The following is a 21,206-nucleotide window of genomic DNA, read 5'->3' as shown; positions in this document are numbered from 1 at the left end:
GCGCATAATACATAAGTTTTCCTTCCGTTTTTTTGCGATATACCTCTATCCATTCCTTCTCAATTGTGTATGAGCATCTCGTCAATGAAACGATTAACAAAAACGCAGTCAATCAGAATCGTTTGCAAAATGAAATGATATGGAAATCATATATGCTACTCAAAATTTGATAAAGATCATATATATTTTTCTGTTTAAAAAATTAATAACTGCATAACTGGCAATATTGTGTCCAAGTGAAATAAAAAATGTCTTCAACAAACTTGCACGTGCATTTCATGCCATGGGAAATGCGTTTCTCATCACAGTTTATGCTTTTGCTACCATTGCACGATTTTCACTCAGGCATCGGTGTCTGATTCTTTCTAAAATTTCAAACTCACTTGAGTGTTTTCAACGTGTAAGGCGTCGCCTGACGACAGAACAACTGGGCAGATGTATTGGAATGCTTGACGCTGGCTATTCACAACGTGACGTTGCAAATGCACTAAACGTCAGCCAGAGCATTGTAAACAGGGCCTGGAACCGACAGCAAACTTTTGGTACAGCAGCACACCGACATGGGGGTGGTCGTCAGAAGTCGACAACCCCAACGCCAAGACCATTTTGTGGCTCTTCAGGCATGACGCCATCCCTTCTGGACAGCAACCAGCCTACGTAACGACCTCCTGAACGCCTCGGGGGTGAATGTGTCCACTCAGACGATACGGAATCGGCTTCACAATGCAGGTCTCAACTCGAGAAGGGCATGTGTTCGAGTCCCTCTGACTGTTCGACACCGGCGGGAGCGATTGGACTGGGCTGAAGATCATGTCACTTGGACACAGAACGATTGGGTTCAAGTTCTGTTCACCGATGAGTCCAGGTATTGTTTGGATTTTACAGACAGGAGGCACCGAGTGTGGCGACTACAACGTGAACGTTTCCATGATGTCAACATCAGTGAACATGACCGTTATGGTAGTGGTTCCATCATGGTCTGGAGTGGAATCAGCAGGGATGGAAGAACAGATCTTCATGTCCTGGAGAGAGGAACAATGACGGGGATGTGGTACCGGGATGAGATCCTCGATGTTTACGTCAGACCCTGCGCTGGTGCTGTTGGCCCTGAGTTCATCCTGATGGATGATAACGCCCGTCCTCATCGCGCCAGGGTGGTGGAGCAGTACCTTCAGCAGGAGACAATTGTCCGTATGTACTGGCCAGCGCGCTCGCCGGACTTGAACCCGATTGAGCATGTATGGAACATGCTGTAGGTTGCCCTTTCACGCCGTTAAGCACAACCCACGACTTTGGCAGAGCCCGGAAACACCCTCGTGGAAGAGTGGAACAACCTTCCCATTGGAAACATCCGGGTGCTTATTGACAGCATGGCTCGACGTTGTCAAGCCGTCATTGATGCAAAGGGAGGCCATACCCGGTATTGACACTTCATCGACTAAGTGTAACGATGGACTATCCCCAAAAACTGTGTAATTCTTTCTCTGGTTTGCTGTTAACTTTTTGTAATGAAATGCCTTTTGGTGTTGTTATCAGATTTCAAGCATTCCGTATTGATAAAAGTTCATACCGTTCATGAATTTTCATTCATAATCTGAGTAAACACGTTTCTGGGTCAAATTTATGTCTTTTGTTATGTTAGTGGTAAATTACACACATATAACCTAGTGATCCTTATCAAATTTTGAGTAGTATAGTTACTTGTAGTTACAGGTAAATCTGTCTGTACCTCGGTAACTTTTCTTAATTAGGACCCATTCGCTCAATGCTCTTACAGTGAGGAAGTTTGTTCTCTTGTTCTCTACTCCTATTGTGTTATTTGAAACCTCTAAGGGGTCATCCATAATTGTCAACCAGTTTCCAAAGTGTGCAAAAAGCACGCTCGGGGGAGGGGGTAAAAAATCGACAATTTTACCGTACGCTTTTTTTTTTCTCTTCCGGATTTATTTCATATCCGCGGAGTTCGGTTTTATTTTATCGTGAAAAGACGACAAGATAAGACAGAGACATCTTTATTTTTTCTATAAAAACAAAAATCTATTATGTACACAAGATTTGCACATTTATAAAACATATCATTCATATATAACAAGAAATAGGGGTACCAATATTAAAGAACTCATTGTTTGAACTAAAATGCTCATAAATTTGATTGTCGATCTTCTTGTTTTGGGAATTTGAAAATGGTTGATGTACACTTTTTGAGGGGGTGGGGGGGGGGGGGTCTCAATAAGTGTGCTTTTTGCACACTTTGGAAAATGGTTGACAATTATGGATGACCCCTAAGCTCACGATATGTAGGAGGTTTGAGGACAGTGGTAATCCGGATAGCTACATTATCTACACTGTATGTTGCCGTCCAAAGCCAGATTCGTGTGCTCTTTAGTCTCAATTGCTTGATGTCTTGTCTTTATAAAAATTATATTCAACTTACCTTTGAATGATGTTGTCTATTGAGTGTTTCCCTTATCCCCGATTCCACCCAGAGATCTGTGACCCCACTCTCTTGAAAAATATCAAATTATTTTCATGTGCGAAATCGGATTTGACACCGCTTTCCTCCTTGGAAACCAATCTCTACCCAGAGTTATCGTTCCCGCTACGCTCCACTAATACCTCTGTCAACGTCTAAAAATCATATCAAAACGTACTAAAACTAACTTAGCATATCAAACTGTAATGATCATATCTAAGCAAATCAAACACTTGTCTGAATTTTATAAACGCAGAAGCTGGTAAATATGAGACACCTGAGCGAATTAAAAGGTTTTATATAAATATTCATTCATCCAATAATACTAGAATAATCATGGAATTCGTTGTTTTTGTGAACTTACTGTAAGATTTTAAGCTTAACACTAAAACTTGTAAAATCATACTTTATAATGCAATAGGTAGAAATAAGTTTTGCCAAGAATCTTAACATTCAGACGTTGACAGAGGTGTCGTAGCGCAGCGTAATACGCCCTCTGGTGAGAGATTGACCAATAACAGGTCATTTTGAGCAATGAAGTTACATGTAGTTGATTCATAGTCAGAACTTTAACACCCCCCCCCCCCCCGCGCTAAAGAGTTTCACATATATCAATATTTCCGAATCGAACCTCTCTGGACTGAGTGTCTTAAAATATCGTTCGAGGTTCTTTCAACACTTTAATTCCATGTCTTTTGCAAAATTGTTGTTAATCAACCGAGTATTTACTTTCGTTAGTCTTTCCCTTTGTTTTCGCCGCATTGAAAAAATAATTGTTTGTCAATGAGAACTTTATATTGTTTGACTGACACCCCCCCCCCCCCTCTTATTTTTTGACAGTAGTGGTGAATGGGAAGAAAGTAATCTTTAACTTATGAAATGAACCTCTGTGTAGATGCACGAATACTAGCCTCCCCTCTCCTCAAATCACGATTTAAGAAATTGCAGTTTGGGCAAAAATGAGGTAGTTTTAGTCACAGGGGGTTGTCTTCCGGATTGTGGAAAATAAAAAAAGAAAATATGAATCCTCTTGAAAACCTCCGTTGAAGTACATGTAGTTTTGATAAAGATACCGACACGTTTCGACAATTAATATATCAATTAAATTATACCTAACAAGTAGTATCATATCGATGTGACCCCCCCCCCCCCATTTGTTTGTCAATATATATATATATATATATATATATATATATATATATATGATAACTCCAGATTTGGCACCCAAAGTAGCTGAGCTAATATGTAACCCCCCATTCACCCCTGTAATCTTTTATCTGCTTCTGAATTTGACACATCAATTATGCTTAATTTATTTATATGTTGCATTTCTTATGTTTTCATCATTGAATAATATTCTTGCTTTTCTATGCTCGTGGTTTGGAAGTTGGAGTATGGTTCCGTGGAAATTATAGTACAGCAAAGCTCCTAGAAGTTATTGTATGTTGGATTTCTGTCTGATTTGAGGTATGTCTAAGATAAAAGAAAAAATATCACACCTTGACATCCTCTTAAAGATGTACATGTACCTGCACATCATACATGTACCAACAATTCATCTTATTTGTAGCAATTATTCATAATTTAGAATGGAAGGGAAACTTATGTATCATGCGTTACGAAAAGAAAAATAGATTCATTCCTAAACCACTTTTATGCAGGCAATACTTTGTTTGGGAGATTTTATTATCGACAGCTTATAATTATATCTTGTTTGGAATGGGCTTGTTTTAACAAATATTGATCAATGAAATGTTAAAATAAACAAATTCACCTATTAGAATATTATAAGATATTTTCTACTTTCATTATAAGTAGACTTTAAATGTAATGCACTACCACATTATACATAATGCACTATTACACTATTAGCTAGTTTACAGACAAAGAGTTTTGTTTTGAATGTACATTATGTATTGCTGAGTGATCCCAAAAATGTATCACCGCATTTTTTCTTCACTGGTATTGATCATTAGAGCACAAAGTAACCCGTTTCAAATTTTCCCAATTTGAACATTTTGCGTCAATTTCCCAATCCTACGGACCCGGTACCCAGTTTGAGAATGGTAGTGCAAGAAATTTGATTTTCAACAATTTTCTTTGATATTTTGAATATTTCCAGGTTGCTGAACTTTGTTCAAATTTGAAAAGAAAAAAATAGTTTACACACAGAACTCTTGATTTGCCTATCTATCTCCTGTCACAGTTTTAAGCTAAAACCCTTTATTCAGTCTATTCAAAGAAAGTATGTTACAGCCTGATGACGGCGATACTACATTGGGCAGAGTTGTATACATTGTGGCTTAAGAAACACACCCTACGTAAGCATTTTCACGGGCGTATTATGTGGTTAACGCTATTTGGTACCGCTTGCAGGGCGGCGACCACGAGTTACCTGCCCCTATACAATGAGTTAATTGCCCCTGTATTTCATCTGTTAAGTTGTACTTAAAATAGGCTAACTCTTGCGCAAAAAAAGATAGAAAATATCAAATATGGGAAAGCGGGACGATAGACCAAACATATCTACGAAGAGACCGTTGGTGCCGGAAATATCTCTGTCTTTAGTAGTGTCCGCGAGGTATATTAATTTATAAAACATGAGATATTAGTACCATATTGCCCGGGAATCAAAAGATTTTTGCAAGATCGGTAAGTATATTCAATATAGGCTAAACAAGCACAAGGCCAGGACACGTGGTAAGTCATTCCGCAGTGCAGGAATGACCAAAACTAGCCTACTACGGTACCATTTACAGAAATTACCAAAAAAAATGACAAAAATTACCAAGAGAGGAGCTAAAATGACCTCAGTAATACATGACATCTACTATCATATTCACATTAAAAATTTTGGTCCCTCCATTGACGACTTCAATAATTTTTAATTTCGGTCATATCTTTGGTATTTTCTGTGAACGTTTGTAATTTCGGACATTATATGTAACAATCCTACTATTCATTCCACAATGAAGGCCAGTGGGCCTAGATTTTTAATTTGATACACGTATAAACTTAACACTGAGCAAGTTACGTCACGGAATGCAGTATAGGGGAGGAGAAAATATTTGGCTGGACGAGGAGTCGAACCTAGGATCCCTGCATTACTAGTCAGGTGCTCTAACCACTGAGCTATCCAGGTCGATATCCACGGTCCGTGTAGCCCTAACTACTAAATTCCTCCCTTTAATTTGTCTTTGCCGTCGAAGACACACAACCCAGATTCATTTCACCCCTGGCAGGACAAGAGTGGTCATGGCACCAACTGGTAAAATCTTGCACAGAGGTCCCTAGGTTCAATTCCCGATCCAGCCACAAATTTTCTCCGTGTATGTCTATCTGAGACTGAGTTGGAAAATTACGGTATCTTCATAGTGACAAACTAATGAAAATATTGATCAAATTCGACTGGTCAAGGACTGTTAATATAAATAAATTTGAAACATTGGTCATTGTAATGATTGGGTTCATGTTATACTAAGCTTGTGTTTCAAGACAAGGCTGTCTTTGTTGGTGATGATACTGATGTATATATTTAGAAACAAGTAATGCTTTGATTTTGATTACAGGTGTGGTCTTTAAAAAAAAATAATGCATGGCAAGGTTGATAGTGAGACTAATAAATTCTTTCAGCAGAATTCAGCTAGACACAAAAAAAAAAGACAATCACTACAGCCTTCCAAGAAGATGGACTGCCTCACAATAGTTTCCTTGAGGACTGTCTTGAAATATCCAGAGTTTAAGGTATGCATTTTGTACACCATGAAAATCAGCTTATAGTTTAGCTGTTATCTAAATTAGAGGGAATTTTCAATAGGGACTGGGTCTTTTCATTTACTGGACCCTTATGTTACAATGACACTGTTCTTCCACCCCTGTTAGATCCACTATAACTTTAAGGAAAATAATTGGATCATCCTGTCCCACCAATATGCACATCTACAAATGAGAACTAGATGCTGTCATGAGACAGTAATACCCGCACGTAAGTGTTTGCCTTTAAATGTACTCTCTGTCCAAATGGCGGATCCAGAGGGGAATCCGGGGATTGACATCCCCCCCCCCCCCCCTTTCTGTGGGACATCTTTGTAGTTTTTTGGTTTTTTTTAAATATGATACTGCTAATATTTGTAGGCAATTATTTTTTATGTACAAGTTGAATAAAATATTAACTAGCACTGGGTGATACACGTATATTTATTTTTATCGATTTTCTTTTTTGGATTCCTGGACCCCTCCCCCCCCCCCCCCCCCCCGTTTTTTTTATATTGCTGATTCCTATAATGTTTAACTAGCAAAGAAGCCACAGTGTGATTTGGCTACGTCATTCCATCCTCAGTTCCAAAAGGGGATGAAGAAGTTGACTCAGTAATTTGACAACTAGGCCTAACGCTATTAAAACAAAGTACGTACTTAAAGCCAAACCTCGATATACGAAATCTTCAAAACATGACTGAATTCATCGTTTAAACTTACATTTTCACTACATACCGTTTCGACTGTCAACCAGAGAGAGAGAGAGAGAGACAGAGAGAGAGGGGAGTCAATAACTCGAACTTCTTTCCCATTTCAAAAGAAAGAAATTGTGTTGTCAATAAAACCGACGGGGCTCATATTACTTCGAATTGGGATAGTTTTAAAGGGCAAGTGACTGTAATCGCAAATGAAAGTTCCTAGCAGAAACAACACATAAGACATGGGCGGATCCAGAAGGGGGGGGGGGGTCCAGGGCGTCTGGACCCCCCCCCTTTGGAGAACCAAAAAGTTTAAGAAATATTCAATTTTAACGAGACTTTGAGTCCAAATGATATGAACGGTAGATACTTACATGTATATGTACTACTAATTGCTTCATTCAAATTTATCAACACTATTATAATTATCATTCAACTCTAGGATAAATAAGACAACACACTGATACTATATTTACGATATTTTCGTCAGATGCAAGTATCGCTTTTAAAAAGAATTCTTAAAAAGTACATTTGTATATATGTAACATGAAAAATTTTGTTTAAGAAGTAGACAATTTGAAAGTGAAAAGGAAGTGCCAGGAAACGTCAGAATGCAGGACAGAATGCAGGAGTTGCACCATTTACCCTACAGCTTCTGGGGGCCTAGGCCGCCCCCAACCTACTGGGAGTAACCTCTCTCTCTCTCTCTCTCTCTCTCTCTCTCTCTCTCTCTCTCTCTCTCATTTCTTTGGGATATCAGAAAAAGATAGCGGATAGACGTTGTGAAAAGTATCTAAACGATCAAGTGCTGGACCCCCCCCCCCCCCCCCCCCCCTTCCACTTCAAAAATTCCTACACCCGCTTCTGTACAAGATATACTTCACAAGAGATAGAATCCGGCAGTAACTCGAAAATCCAGGTTTTCTGCAACTCGTCGTAGTTACTTCAGTGTGTAATTTTTACGACAAGTTTAATTTTTAGTGAATTACATTCTCAAACAAATGTGATAAAAGTTGATGATCAGACATCGTCATATTCCACTTTTCCCCTCTCTAAATATAACTATGATCATTTGACCCAGCTGACGTTTTTGTGAGCAAAATATTTACGAAGGTAATGTGACCAGGGTTAAATACTAGATGATACAAAGAGAAGAAATAATGGAGTTTGAATGATATCAATGATGTTTATTTGTGTTTGAATGCATGATGGTGATCATTGTACATTGATAAAGTGGCTTTTTATAGGATCCGAAACAGTGACATGTGAGAAAGTTGGTTGGCGGGGATTTCTACTTTCACTTTTGAGGATGCAGTAAACGGACGACAGGAGGGGAAGCTGCGCATTTCCTCGTTGGATGATTTGTGTACATGTGTGGACGTGGATGTCATTTCAGTGAGTTCACTTGGATTTGAGAGGCTGAGCAAAGGCACAAAGAAATTGTTTCCTGAGTATAGAGTCTGAAACGAGGATATTGCATCATTCCTGATCAGGCAAGTCTGGCTTGTTCATTTATTTCATTTATCATTTCTTTTTTCTTTTTTTTTTTGAATTATTTTTTTATTCATTTATTGGTTTACAATATTACAGAAGGTGAAATGTACATGTTTAACTATTTCTGTGTATCATGTATGTGTATTTGTTTTAATTTTTAATTTTCTTTGGGGGGGGGGGGGGGGGGGGAGGGCTGTTATCAGTTTGTGTAGAGTGTCAGTTTTGTGTATTACTTAAAGATCAGTACCAGTGTCCTACTGTTGAACATTGGGCAGATATGTAAATTGGCACTTGGTTGGTTTATGCAGTCCTCCTTGACATTGACAGGGCTTTCCCATGGAGACTGTTTTCCAAGTTATGCTAGAGTGTCAGTCATCTATCTGTGTCTCGCAAGTACTTGGTGCAGACAGCTATCATGCTGAATCCCGTTAAGGAAGGGGATATAGACTTCCTTTGGAATGACGTACATACTCAATGTTAGAGGGAGGTTGCCTTATAAATTGGTACCTGTTAGAGGGAGAGTGCTTTATTAGTTGGTACCTGTTAGAGGGAGAGTGCTTTATAAGTTGGTACCTGTTAGAAGGAGAGTGCTTTATAATCTGGTACCTGTTAGAGGGAGGTTGCCTAAAAAGTTGGTACCTGTTAGAGGGAGAGTGCTTTATAAGTTGGTACCTGTTAGAGGGAGGTTGCCTTATAAGTTGGTACCTGTTAGAGGGAGAATGCTTTATTAGTTGATACCTGTTAGAGGGAGAGTGCTTTATTAGTTTGTACCTGTTAGAGGGAGGTTGCCTTATAAATTGGTACCTGTTAGAGGGAGAGTGCTTTATTAGTTGGTACCTGTTAGAGGGAGGTTGCCTTATAAATTGGTACCTGTTAGAGGGAGAGTGCTTTATTAGTTGGTACCTGTTAGAGGGAGAGTGCTTTATTAGTTGGTACCTGTTAGAGGGAGAGTGCTTTATAATCTGGTACCTGTTAGAGGGAGAGTGCTTTATAAGTTGGTACCTGTTACAGGGAGGTTGCCTTATAAGTTGGTACCTGTTAGAAGGGGAGTGCTTTATTAGTTGGTACCTGTTAGAGGGAGAGTGCTTTATTAGTTGGTACCTGTTAGAGGGAGAGTGCTTTATTAGTTGGTACCTGTTAGAGGGAGAGTGCTTTATAAGTTGGTACCTGTTAGAGGGAAAGTTCCTTATAAGTTGGTACCTGTTAGAGGGAGAGTACTTTATTAGTTGGTACCTGTTAGAGGGAGAGTGTCTTATAAGTTGGTACCTGTTAGAGGGAAAGTGCTTTATAATCTGGTACCTGTTAGAGGGAGAGTGCTTTATAAGTTGGTACCTGTTAGAGGGAGAGTGTTTATTAGTTGGTACCTGTTAGAGGGAGAGTGCTTTATAATCTGGTACCTGTTAGAGGGAGAGTGTTTATTAGTTGGTACCTGTTAGAGGGAGAGTGCTTTATAATCTGGTACCAGTTAGAGAGAGTGCTTTATAATCTGGTACCTGTTAGAGGGAAGGTGCTTTAAGTTGGTACCCATAGTATGTTACAACATAGACCATAGCATATCTTGTGCATCTGACAAATTAAACGTTATAAACTACTATCATCAGTTAACTGAAAATTAGAAAGTTCAATACATTGATAAAATTGAAGTTCTGTACAGTTTTAGTTTCAATTAAAATAACTAGTACGAATAAATAACACTACTGCTATTATAGACAATGAAGTACAGAAGACATCAGGAATTAATTGAAAAGTGGAGTATATAATATGTATCGGTACTGCATGTCTGAAAGTGCACAAGATTTAAAAACAAAATCGATTGGTTTTGGATAGTCAATATCATAGGCGTAGCTTGAGTTATAATATTACCGAGGCAGGGGGTCTGGGGGGCTGCGCCCCCCAGAAGCTATCGACATTTTAACAACGTAAAAGGTTTTTTTGTTTTTTTTACCGAGGCAGCTGCCTCGGTTGCCGCAATGGAAGCTACGCCACTGAATATTGACATTTATGGTCATAAACTGGTGATTATACAATGTTTGTGACTTCCATCTCTTCTGTGATCTAAAAATCTTCCAGGCATTAATATAGATTTGAATAGAATTACATCTAGATACATATTTGAAATAGAATATATCATAAGGCACTGTAGTTTTAAATTGTTTGGATTATATTGCATTTACATGTAATGTATACATGCTTGTAAATGCCACAGAATGAGAAATAATCTAAATTGGCCTATTTTCATAATGTTCCCAAAATAGAAGTATCATGTAGATCTATACAGGAAATAACATTTACAAATCATGTTTGTTGTTTGTTATTTGCCAGTTAAGTATCATAATGATAATACTAGTAGTTCATAATAAGTAATTATTCTGCTAAAATCAAATACCCTTTTTATTGTCAACAAATACATCACTGGTAGAAAGGTTATAAAGCTTTTATCTAGCACAAGTTTCCATATTCTACAGGTTTACATATATCAGCAAGTCCTCAAAAGCAGCTTTAGGGGTTCCCAGGAGATTCTGATGCTCACTGTTAGACTTTCACTGTTGTCAAAATCCAACCTTATTTTCTCTTTTCTCAAAACTTCAGCTCTCAAAAACTTGATTGATTAATTATGTCACTCCTGTTTTGTTGAACATTGTGTTGTCAGCAATAGGTTCAAGTTCTTCTATGTCTTGTTGTAGGTGATTTGTACAGAAGCGAGCCCTGGCAGGAATGATGGCCTCTTTTGAAATGAAGATTTCATGCCTTACTCCTACTGGGACTACAACTAACATTGGACCTGGTCACTTGCAGATACAGCATGAAGTGTGCCCTCTTGATGTACATGGGGATGGGAGTGATACAGAAGGGGGACCAATTGGAAGAACTGCTGCTGCTGGTGGTGGTGCTGGACTGTCTTGAATCTGTTGCCTAACCGACTTGATATTCTTCTGTTTAATATGGGAGCAACACACACACTCTGGCATATATTGCACAGAAAATCATGATCAGATGGTGCCCTCCCTATCAGAGTGGTGATCACTGACCTATATTTCTTTGAAATCCTGGATCTGTGTTTTGGTTTTACTCTCCATGGACAGTTGAAACAGAGAAAGAATTAGGGACCACTCCTTGGCATATCTGAAATATTTATGTCATATACATTTAATTAAAATATACAATTTGGGTTGGATGAAAATCTTATCTTCATGTTAAAACCCATTAGCCTAGGTTATTTTTCCTAAAATCTAATTATAAATCAATTAACTTGTTAATTAATGCTTGGTGAATCAATTAATAAATTGTATTCAAAAACTTGGAATTATTTTTTTTCCACTAATAAACTGAAAATGTGTATCTTCAAATGTTTTGTTGATTAATGTCAGTGTGACATATAAAGGGGGTATGGGGTTTACAACAATGTATATTACATGGTTAATTTATTTCTATTATGTAGTCCATGTAAATTTCTGTGGAAACGAGGAAGTTATTTATATTCGGTCTTTCCTATCCCGGGGTAGGAAAGACCGAACATAAATAACCCCCTTGTTTCCACGGAAATTAAGTCCATGAGAGCCTGAAATCTCCCAACCTGGGTCTGTTTAATGGACCCTTCCAAAGTCCTTTTTTAAGGAAAAAGTAAACATTTTCCTAATCCAAAAAGAAAACTGGTGCAAAAACCATGCACATCTCCATACATGAAATAATATAAATAATAGAAAAATTATCAGTAGTATTGTAATACATTTTCGAGGGGTGGGGGTTTGCCGTTTCACCTTTATAGATTGTTTTTTTTTCCATAACATTTAAATCATATCTTTTCAATATCAATTTTGTCTATAGCACAAAATAAAAATTCTAAAATCAATTAAAGCGTTTGATTTTCGTGTGTATATAAAAAACAAAACGAAAGAAAAAAAACTAGGATCCCCCACTAGTAAACTATGTTTTCCATTTAGAGTTATTGCCCTTCAATCGAAAAAAAAGTAAATATAATTAAGAGAATACTCTACATTTCAACACAAGTTATGTCAAATATTATTTAACAAGATATATTTTGATATGCATTTAGATTGACCTACTTCATTAAAAACAAACTTTCTGTGTGTTTTTGTAGGTTTCTTTCCACTTATATACAAGGGACTTATGAATTTACGAACTTAAATAGTTGAAGTTGAAAACAAAACGATAATTGTTTCATCTCCGTTCGATGTATGAATATTGTGCGTTCAAATTCTCAAGTACAAATGTAAAATAGATAGAGCTTACAGCCGTGTTTGACATTGCCGTAATATTCGGACATTTGTTAATGTAACACGTTGCTACAACTTTACAGTTATAATTGACAGACTTCATATTTTATAAGAAACTTTGAACTGTAGCCTATATTAATTAAACGTACATAATTTGTAAAAAATTATGAGAACCAATGGACAAATTCATACAATAGATCATACTGTCTGAATATATATCGCACATCTCCATGCGTAATACATGTGTACATGCTGGGCCTGTATAATTGAAATGTTTACCAGGGCCGTAAATTATATGGAGGCGGAGGAGGCAGCTGCCTCCTCCAACTTTTGAGCCAAAAAAAATTAAAATTTAAAGTTCATTAGAATTTATGTTGTTTCAAATAACTAAGAACATGATACCTCCCTTAAAAAGCATTCCAAATCTTTCTTTTAGAATGAGTTAGTCAAGTAACATCTTAGAAGGCCCTAGAATCAAGGATTTTGCACGAAACGTGTTCAGTGTGCACAAAATGTGCTCAGCGTCTGGTAATCCGAGATTCCTCTGACTCTTACCCCCGCTTTTATATTTGACATGTGCGGGGGAGAGTCTGAGCGGACTCCATATTGAAAAGTGGGAATTCAGCGACACCAGCTGGTGTCGCTGCTTTACCTACCTCTTACAACTTTATTTCGCGGATCTATCTTCCAAGACGTGAGAATTCAGTTATCGGAAGATTATTCTACAAATACATCATGATTAATACGATGCTATCGCCGTTTAAACGATGGAATTTTGTGTTTACATGTGCTGACGTCATGCGCAAAGAAATCAAATGGCGAGGCGGCGACCTAATTCAAGTGATGCTCCATTTGTCGGTGTTAGGACCGTTTAAACGGCGATAGCATCATATTAATCATGATCTAGTTATAGATTTATCTTCCGTTAACTGAATTCTCACGTCTTGGAAGATAGATCCGCGAAATAAAGTTGTAAGAGGTAGGTAAAGCAGCGACACCAGCTGGTGTTACTGAATTCCCACTTTTCAATATGGAGTCCGCTCTGACTCTCCCCCGCACATGTCAAATATAAAAGCGGGGGTAAGAGTCAGAGGAATCTCGGATTAAGCGTCTGGGGGCCTGGGCGGGCCCCAGACCCCCGCCTAATTTCCTGCCTCCTCCAAATTGAAGGTTCATTTACGGCCCTGTTTACTGGGGTATTCCTAGAGAGAATGTTCTATCGTTAAAATGATAATGTCCTACGGCACCGATTGTGGTGAGGGCCTGTCCCGAGACACAGTTAGATTATTCTAACTAGGGTATTCCGTATGGCCGAACAAGTTTGTACTGTACGTTTGATTCGAACATTCATTCTGTTTCGAACAATATCATTTTTAAAGTAACAAAAGGTAGGGAAATCGGTACTTTTAAAGCCATCGGAACGGACTTCGGAATTAAACATACACGATAGGTTACCCCCCCCCCCCCCCCCCCCCCCCTCCCCTGTACCTTTTTACCATAGGCCATGACTCTCATATTTACTCGTTTAGATATTGATTTTTTAGTTTAAAAAATATATAAGAACATAAAAACTCACCTCTTTGCTGTTTCTTTTTGAGTCGTATCAACTGTGTTAGGTGTATGTATTGACTTCCTTGGAATCTGACGTTTCCAGACGACACTTTTGTTATCATTATTTTTTTTTTTTTTTTCGACATGGCCGCATTGCTTACGAGTTAATTTTTTTGATGGAAAGTGTTAATCGAACTTTGCATTTTAATTTTAGTTTACAAAATTGAGTCGTGAGTAATGCGGCCCATGTGAATTTATAGACTGAAGTTGGCAAATTTATGCGATTTTCCCGGAAAACGTGAAACTGCGGTAGGTTTGGGCATTTACTTGAGTGCTTTAAACATCCGGTGTGAGGAAACGATTGCGCAATACAACTTGGCTCATGTTATGGATAAAAAATATAATCTTAGATTTATTCTAAAGTGTTCTTTAATTTTTCCAAATTTGGTAGGCCAAAAATGGCATATTGTGGGTCATGTTCTTTGACCGCTACAAATCGTCAATCGCAAGAACTGTAAAGGGAAAAACCTATGGACATCCAGCACAAGAACTTTTCTTGTAAATATTGGGTTCATATGCTTTTAAAGTTACTCTGTAAGACTAATTGAAGATATTTTATTTTAGCATACAATCAGAACAGGTCCATATGACATGAACTTTGTAATCATACATGTAAATTTGTCGGACTTCCGACATTTGTAATTGCCAAGTCCGAATACGGAATTTGCTAGTCCCGGACTTCGGGCTTGAAGAATGTTCCACCCCTGCTAAAATTGGGCAAAACTGAAAAAAAAGGTTATCTAAGACGTGCTAAAAGTTTTTGAGAAAGGCATTTTTATGCCCCCCCCCCCCCCCCCCCCCCCCTTTGAAAAAGAGGGGGCATATTGTTTTGCACCTGTCGGTCGGTCGGTCGGTCTGTAGACCATGTGTTGTCCGCTCAATATCTTGAGAACCATTCACTTGATGATAATGATATTTCATATGTGGGTTAGTTATGAGTAGAAGAGGATCATTATTGTTTTTCGGGTCAAAAGGTCAAAGGTCAAGGGTCAATCTACTCTGGACATAGGAATATAATGTCCGCTAAATATCTTGAGAACCCTTTGCTTGAAAGACAACAAACTTAACACACTGGTACATCCTAAGGAGTAGATGACCCCTATTGATTTTGAGGTCATATGGTCAAAGGTCAAGGGTCAAACTGGGCATAGGAATATACTGACCATTCAATGTCTAGAGAACCCTTTGCTTGACAGACATCAAACTTGGTACGCCAGTACATCTTTAGAAGAAGATGACCCCTATTGATTTTGAGGTCACATGGTCAAAGGTCAAGGGTCAAACTTGACATGGGAATATACTGTCTACTCAGTATCTTGAGAACCCTTTTCTTGACAGACATCAAATTTGGTACACTGATACGACTTCAGGAGAAGACGACCACTATTGATTTTGAGGTCACATGGTCAAAGGTTAAGGGTCACACTAAACAGGAATATACTGTCCGTTCAATATTTTGATAACCCTTCGCTTGACAGACATCAAACTTGGTACACTGGTACATCTTCAGGAGAAAATTACCCCTATTTATTTTGAGGTCACATATTTAAAGGTCAAGGGTCAAACTGGACATAGGAATATACTGTCCGTTCAATATCTTGAGAACCCTTTGCTTGATAGACATCAAACGTGGTACACTGGTACGTCTGCAGGAGAAGACGACCCCTATTGATTTTCAGATCACATGGTCAAAGGGCAAGGGTCAAACTGGATATTGGAATATACTGTCTGCTCCATATTTTGAGAACCCTTTGCTTGACGGACATTAAACTTGGTACACTGGTACATCTTCAGGAGAAGATGACACCTATTGATTTCGAGGTCACATGGTCAAAGGGTAAGGGTTAAACTGTACATAGGAATATACTGTCCGCTCAATATCTTGAGAACTCTTTGCTTGACAGACATCAAACTTGGTACACTGGTACATCTTCAGGAGAAGATGACTAATAATTATTTTAAGGTCACATGGTCAAAAGTCAAGGGTCAAACTGTACATAGGAATATACTGTCCGCTCAATATCTTGAGAACCCTTTGCTTGACAGACATCAAACTTGGTCAATCCACTCTTGACATAGGAAGATATTGTCTGCTCAATATTTTGAATTGATGATACTACTCTCAATTAAATGATGTGTGTGTTTATAACCCTTTTCAATTTTGAACCATGGGGGGCATATGTGTTTTACAAACATCTCTTGTTTTTATATTAACCTGTAAAAACAACTATTTACATTAACCCAGAAATACCAATTAAATGCAAGTTTTAAAAAAAACAAAAACACTTAATGAACTTTCGAATTTTCGTATTGTGATTTAGTTCTGAAACTTCGTGAGATAACTCCCCATATTACATGCACATTATTTATGTATAGTTGTTCAAAACGATACCTTTCTTGTAATGACATTGATTTACATCCGACTACCTTACACAATCGCGATAGTGATGAATTCATCAGATCTAGGGAATAGTGTTTTTACAGATCAATATACCGGTTACAATGAAGATAGCGTGCTACGTTTTTATACAGTGTTAGTGCAGGGGTTTTATCAGTTCCGCTTTGTTTAGAGTAAAAAGGAGACTATGAAGTCCTGCCGAGTATCTTTTGTGATAAAACAGCACCCATCCTCCCCATGGCAATGCTTGTGACAAGTAACTATACACAGGGACACTTAAGTTAGGACATATTCTTAGCCAAGTCAGTCTGAAAAAGTCAAACCATACGCGTCTATAGGTATGAAAGGGACTAGACAAGGTGGTCCACTTCCTCCTTTCTCCTTCCCCTTTTCTCCTTTCCTTTTTTTCTCCCTTCCTTTTTTTCTCTCCCTTTCCTTTCCTTTCTCTTCTTTCACTCTCCGCCCATTTATGTAACTTCTCTCCTTACCCTTGCCCCATCTGTCTTCGTCCTCCTTTATTTTATTATTATTTGCTTTGCTTAATCTTATAGCAGACTATGCCATAATTAAATATTATTAATTGATATGAATTGTACAAACAAGTATGACTGTATTTAGTTTAATTAAAGGTAGTGATTGCATGGGTAATTTAAAATTGATGAATCTATGAATTTATGTGATTTTTACATATTTTGTAGTTGACAGTATCTGTAACTCATTATGAAAGTATCATACATGGTTTTCATGGAAATTGTGACGCTACGGTTGTCATAGTAACCCCTCTTGTCGACTTTCCGTAATAAATGATACAGGTATTTCAGATGGTGTTTAAAAATGATACAAAAGGGGTAAGTGTTACACATTTTATATCAAATTGAAGTTAAAGGCTTAAATAATATATGATTTGTATTAATATGTCCATTTATTTTCATACGAAGTAGAAGCAGGGCTGCTTATGAGCAATTTCGCAATTTTAAAAAGGCAAATATTCACTAAAGCAGACATATTTCCACCCCCTGAGAAATAAATGACCAATGGATTTTTTTTTATTTTTAAATATGTTTTAACATATGTTATATGTATATATGTAAGGGGGGGGGGGGGGCTATATGTATCATGGAGACTTATGGCCTAATGACTATTATTTAAAAGACAATTAAAGCATAAAGGATTTTTCATTTGTATTGTATTTTATTTGTATATTTCTAAACATATTTTCACTTTACCCTGTGTCTGGTTATAGCTGACAAGTCTTTGTTTCCATCGTCTATCATTATTACTGATGCTTAAAGCAATACAAGCTGTAACTGACGGTATTTTTCAACTATCCAATTAATGAGCGTTTCGTATAAACCGCCATTGTGTCGTATACACGGACATGGGAACGATGATTGCCGAACATAATCGGGTTGCTGAAACCGAGGCCATATACAAAGACGGAAACTGACGCGAGTAACTACACGTGTCGTTTGTTTAAAATATTACGTTGTTTAATGAATGACTAGAAATACTATGTAAGTGTAAAAAGGTAATAATTACGCAAATGTGCCACTCAAATGAAATTTTGATTGTCAATTTTCTATACAATTGGCATGTTAAATTGTTTACAAATTTAACACGTGCTCAGTGCCTTGCTTTCGCTTTTTCCGAACTGGTGACCTCCAAGGTCAATGCACATCGGAGGTTACGAGCAGGAATTACTGACAGGATGACAATGATTCATGAATTAACATTTTTTGCTAATTTGCTTCAGATTCACCCTGATTCTATTAAGTTACATGTATATGTATTCAATCACATATATGTTGACTATTTGTTCTTTTATTATTTTTTTATTTATTTACCGACAGTTACAGCTTGTATTGCTTTAAGCTCTTGACGCATTTCGGAATCGGAAACGAAAACAGTCTCTTTTTAGATACTACATGAATAAACAAGTGATGCCTCGCAATCACTACCTTAAACTTAATATGTAACATGATCATTTCAGCCGGGGTCATGGTGGAAATTGCCAAGATACTACAAGCAGACATTACAGTTACAAACGGTGCAGTCCTCTCCTAGACAAGGTGTCACTGGTAACAACCACGTGAGCGAGGAATCTGAACCTCATTCGGTAGGATAGTCCGACTGCGTCATCATCTTTCCACCCACGCCGTCCTCGCCTCATAGTCCGACTGTGTCATAATCTTCCCACCCACGCCGTCATTATCTTCCCACCCACGCCGTCTTCATCTTGTCACCCACACCATCTACCTTTTGCCACTTACGCATTGTGTATATAAATCCATGTTCATTTCACTTTTAACTATATATGAATGATTTTGTACTTGTGTAACATGGATTAAAATTCCCAGTTCTGATTTTCAAGGAAACTCCCGTTGGTTTTGATTTGCTTGAAATAGCATTCCTGTATCAAGTCCTCGTTTGTTAATTCCTATGACACGTTACTGTGACCACGTCTATTAGTTTACTGTCAGTCGAGGCCTCAAAACGGAAAGCGTGCCGAGAACACATGAATTGAATCTACGCGGGAAAAAAAGAGTGCATAAATTGCGCTGATCATTTTGTACATAGATTTGAAAAATATAAGATCAATATTTTGAAAAAAACAATCTTTTTATTTTTCATTGATTTATTATTATCGTTCAAACAGAAACGATTGTTGTTTTCATGAGCAAATATTCTTACTTTGTTTACATCCGGTCTTTTTACGGAAGAAACCGAGAATATGCGAATGTATCCGGGGTTTATCGTGTTATTTATTCTATGCACGCAAAAAATCGTTTTAATGCAAACCAACAATATTACCCCCGACAACTGTACAGGTGAGTTCTTTTGGACGTTTTTCTTATTTATTTTGAGGTCAAAAGGTCAAAGTCTCTTTTTCATTATATACTACATAGATTTGAGCTTGCCTCTAACTTTTATACATGCACTTACTGGTGCATGTTTATCAGACTTCAAATTCTGATGACATTGAAGATTCATGTTGATTTTCCAAAGGTCAAGGTCATTATCACACTAAATACCTATTGCGGCCATTCAAAACTTCATACTTAAAAACTATATAAAATACGTGCATGTTCTTACTTCGTGAATGCAAGAGTGCATAATTTTCCGAACTGCAACTCGGCCATATGCATCTTTGATGCATAATATTTTGAAATTGTATCATTTACAGCTCTTTATTATATTATTTTAAAAAAGATGTCTGGCTTGTGGACTTGTATATTTATGATTGACTATTACATGTATACATCTTTCATTGCATAGGAAACTTCTAGTCCTAATGTGTGTCAAAAAAATTGAAATTATGTAAATAATTTATTAAAATGATTACAATTTACATTTACATATTTACAGTACTAGTAGTTTAGAAACTACTGATCTTCGATCTCGGGGGCATATTGTTTTTGTCCTGTCTGTTATTCTGCCATTCTGTAATTCTGTCTGAAACTTTAACCTTGCTAATAACTTTTGAACAGTAAGTGATATATCTTTGACATTTCACATGAGTATTCCTTATGACAAGGCCTTTCCGTGGGTATCAACATTTTTTACCATGTGACCTCGACCTTGGAGTTTGACCTACATTTTAAAAACTTTGACCTTGCGAATAACTTTTAAACAGTAAGAGCTAGAATTTTGATATTTCATATGAATATTTATTATGACAAGATCTTTTTGTGGGTACCAACAGTTTTTACCCAGTGACCTTGGCGTTTGACCTACTTTTTGAATTTTAACCTTGCTAATAACTTTTGAACAGTAAGTGATAGAGTTTTGATATTTCACATGAGTATTCCTTGTGACAAGACCTTTCCGTTAATACTAAACTTTTTTACCTTGACATTTGACCTACTTTTAAAAAGATTGACATTGGTCATAACTTCTAAATGGTACATATTAGAGCTTTCATATTGCACTTGAGCATTTCTTGTTACAAGATCTTTCTACTGGTACCAAGATATTTGTCTTTGTGACCTTGACCATCTTCGGAATTGGCCATTATCGGGGGCATTTAGTGTTTCTAAACATATCTTGTTTTATACAAGTTTGGAGTGTTTACATGTCCATCTCATCTTTTCTGTGATACTGAAAATAGCGATGAACACCCTGCATTACAATTTATTTAACCCTGATCAGGCATCAGTCTGTATTATTAACTCAAAATCTCACATTGCAACAGTATTATATTCTTTACACAATCATAGTTCACTGTTCTGTATCAATGTTCTTACTATTAAACAGCAATGCTTTTACAATTGTTAATTGTCCAGATACTGGTATATGTATAATATTCTAAAATGCCTGAATTTGCAGCACTTCATGTTACATTGATTCACTTGAGAAGACAGTTGTCTGGCTTATCGACTTATTTTTCATTGCATAGGAAACTTCTAGCCCAAATATGTGTCAAAAAAATTGAAATTACTATGTTACCAATTTTGTTACAATGTTTACAATTTACATGCTCTTGTTTACAGTTTTAGTAGTTTAGAAAATTTTCTTTACAAAAGAAAGAATTGGAGTGTTTA

The 21,206-nt window shown here is 37.2% G+C and overlaps 2 long non-coding RNA genes across 4 annotated transcripts; one reads left to right on the top strand and one right to left on the bottom strand.

Annotated features, from left to right (window-relative positions):
* The first annotated feature begins 4,829 nt into the window (after positions 1–4,829).
* LOC130048303 (uncharacterized) lies at positions 4,830–9,025 on the top strand. 3 transcript variants are annotated; one of them, XR_008797148.1, is made up of 3 exons: positions 4,830–5,125; positions 6,110–6,217; positions 7,496–9,025. It is a non-coding gene; the product is annotated as an uncharacterized LOC130048303 (long non-coding RNA). The 3 variants fall into 3 exon arrangements; XR_008797147.1 differs by having other exon boundaries at positions 7,493–9,025; XR_008797146.1 differs by having other exon boundaries at positions 6,107–6,217; positions 7,493–9,025.
* Positions 9,026–10,794: 1,769 nt separating this feature from the next.
* Positions 10,795–14,688, bottom strand: LOC130048306 (uncharacterized). Its single transcript, XR_008797153.1, has 2 exons — positions 14,233–14,688; positions 10,795–11,544 (listed from the first exon to the last, which is right to left on the bottom strand). It is a non-coding gene; the product is annotated as an uncharacterized LOC130048306 (long non-coding RNA).
* Positions 14,689–21,206: the final 6,518 nt, after the last annotated feature.

Source organism: Ostrea edulis, chromosome 7 (assembly GCF_947568905.1).
Source record: "Ostrea edulis chromosome 7, xbOstEdul1.1, whole genome shotgun sequence".
Taxonomy (NCBI): Eukaryota; Metazoa; Mollusca; class Bivalvia; order Ostreida; family Ostreidae; genus Ostrea; species Ostrea edulis.
The sequence above is the reverse complement of the archived record's forward strand: the minus strand, read 5'-3'. Positions and strand labels throughout refer to the sequence as shown.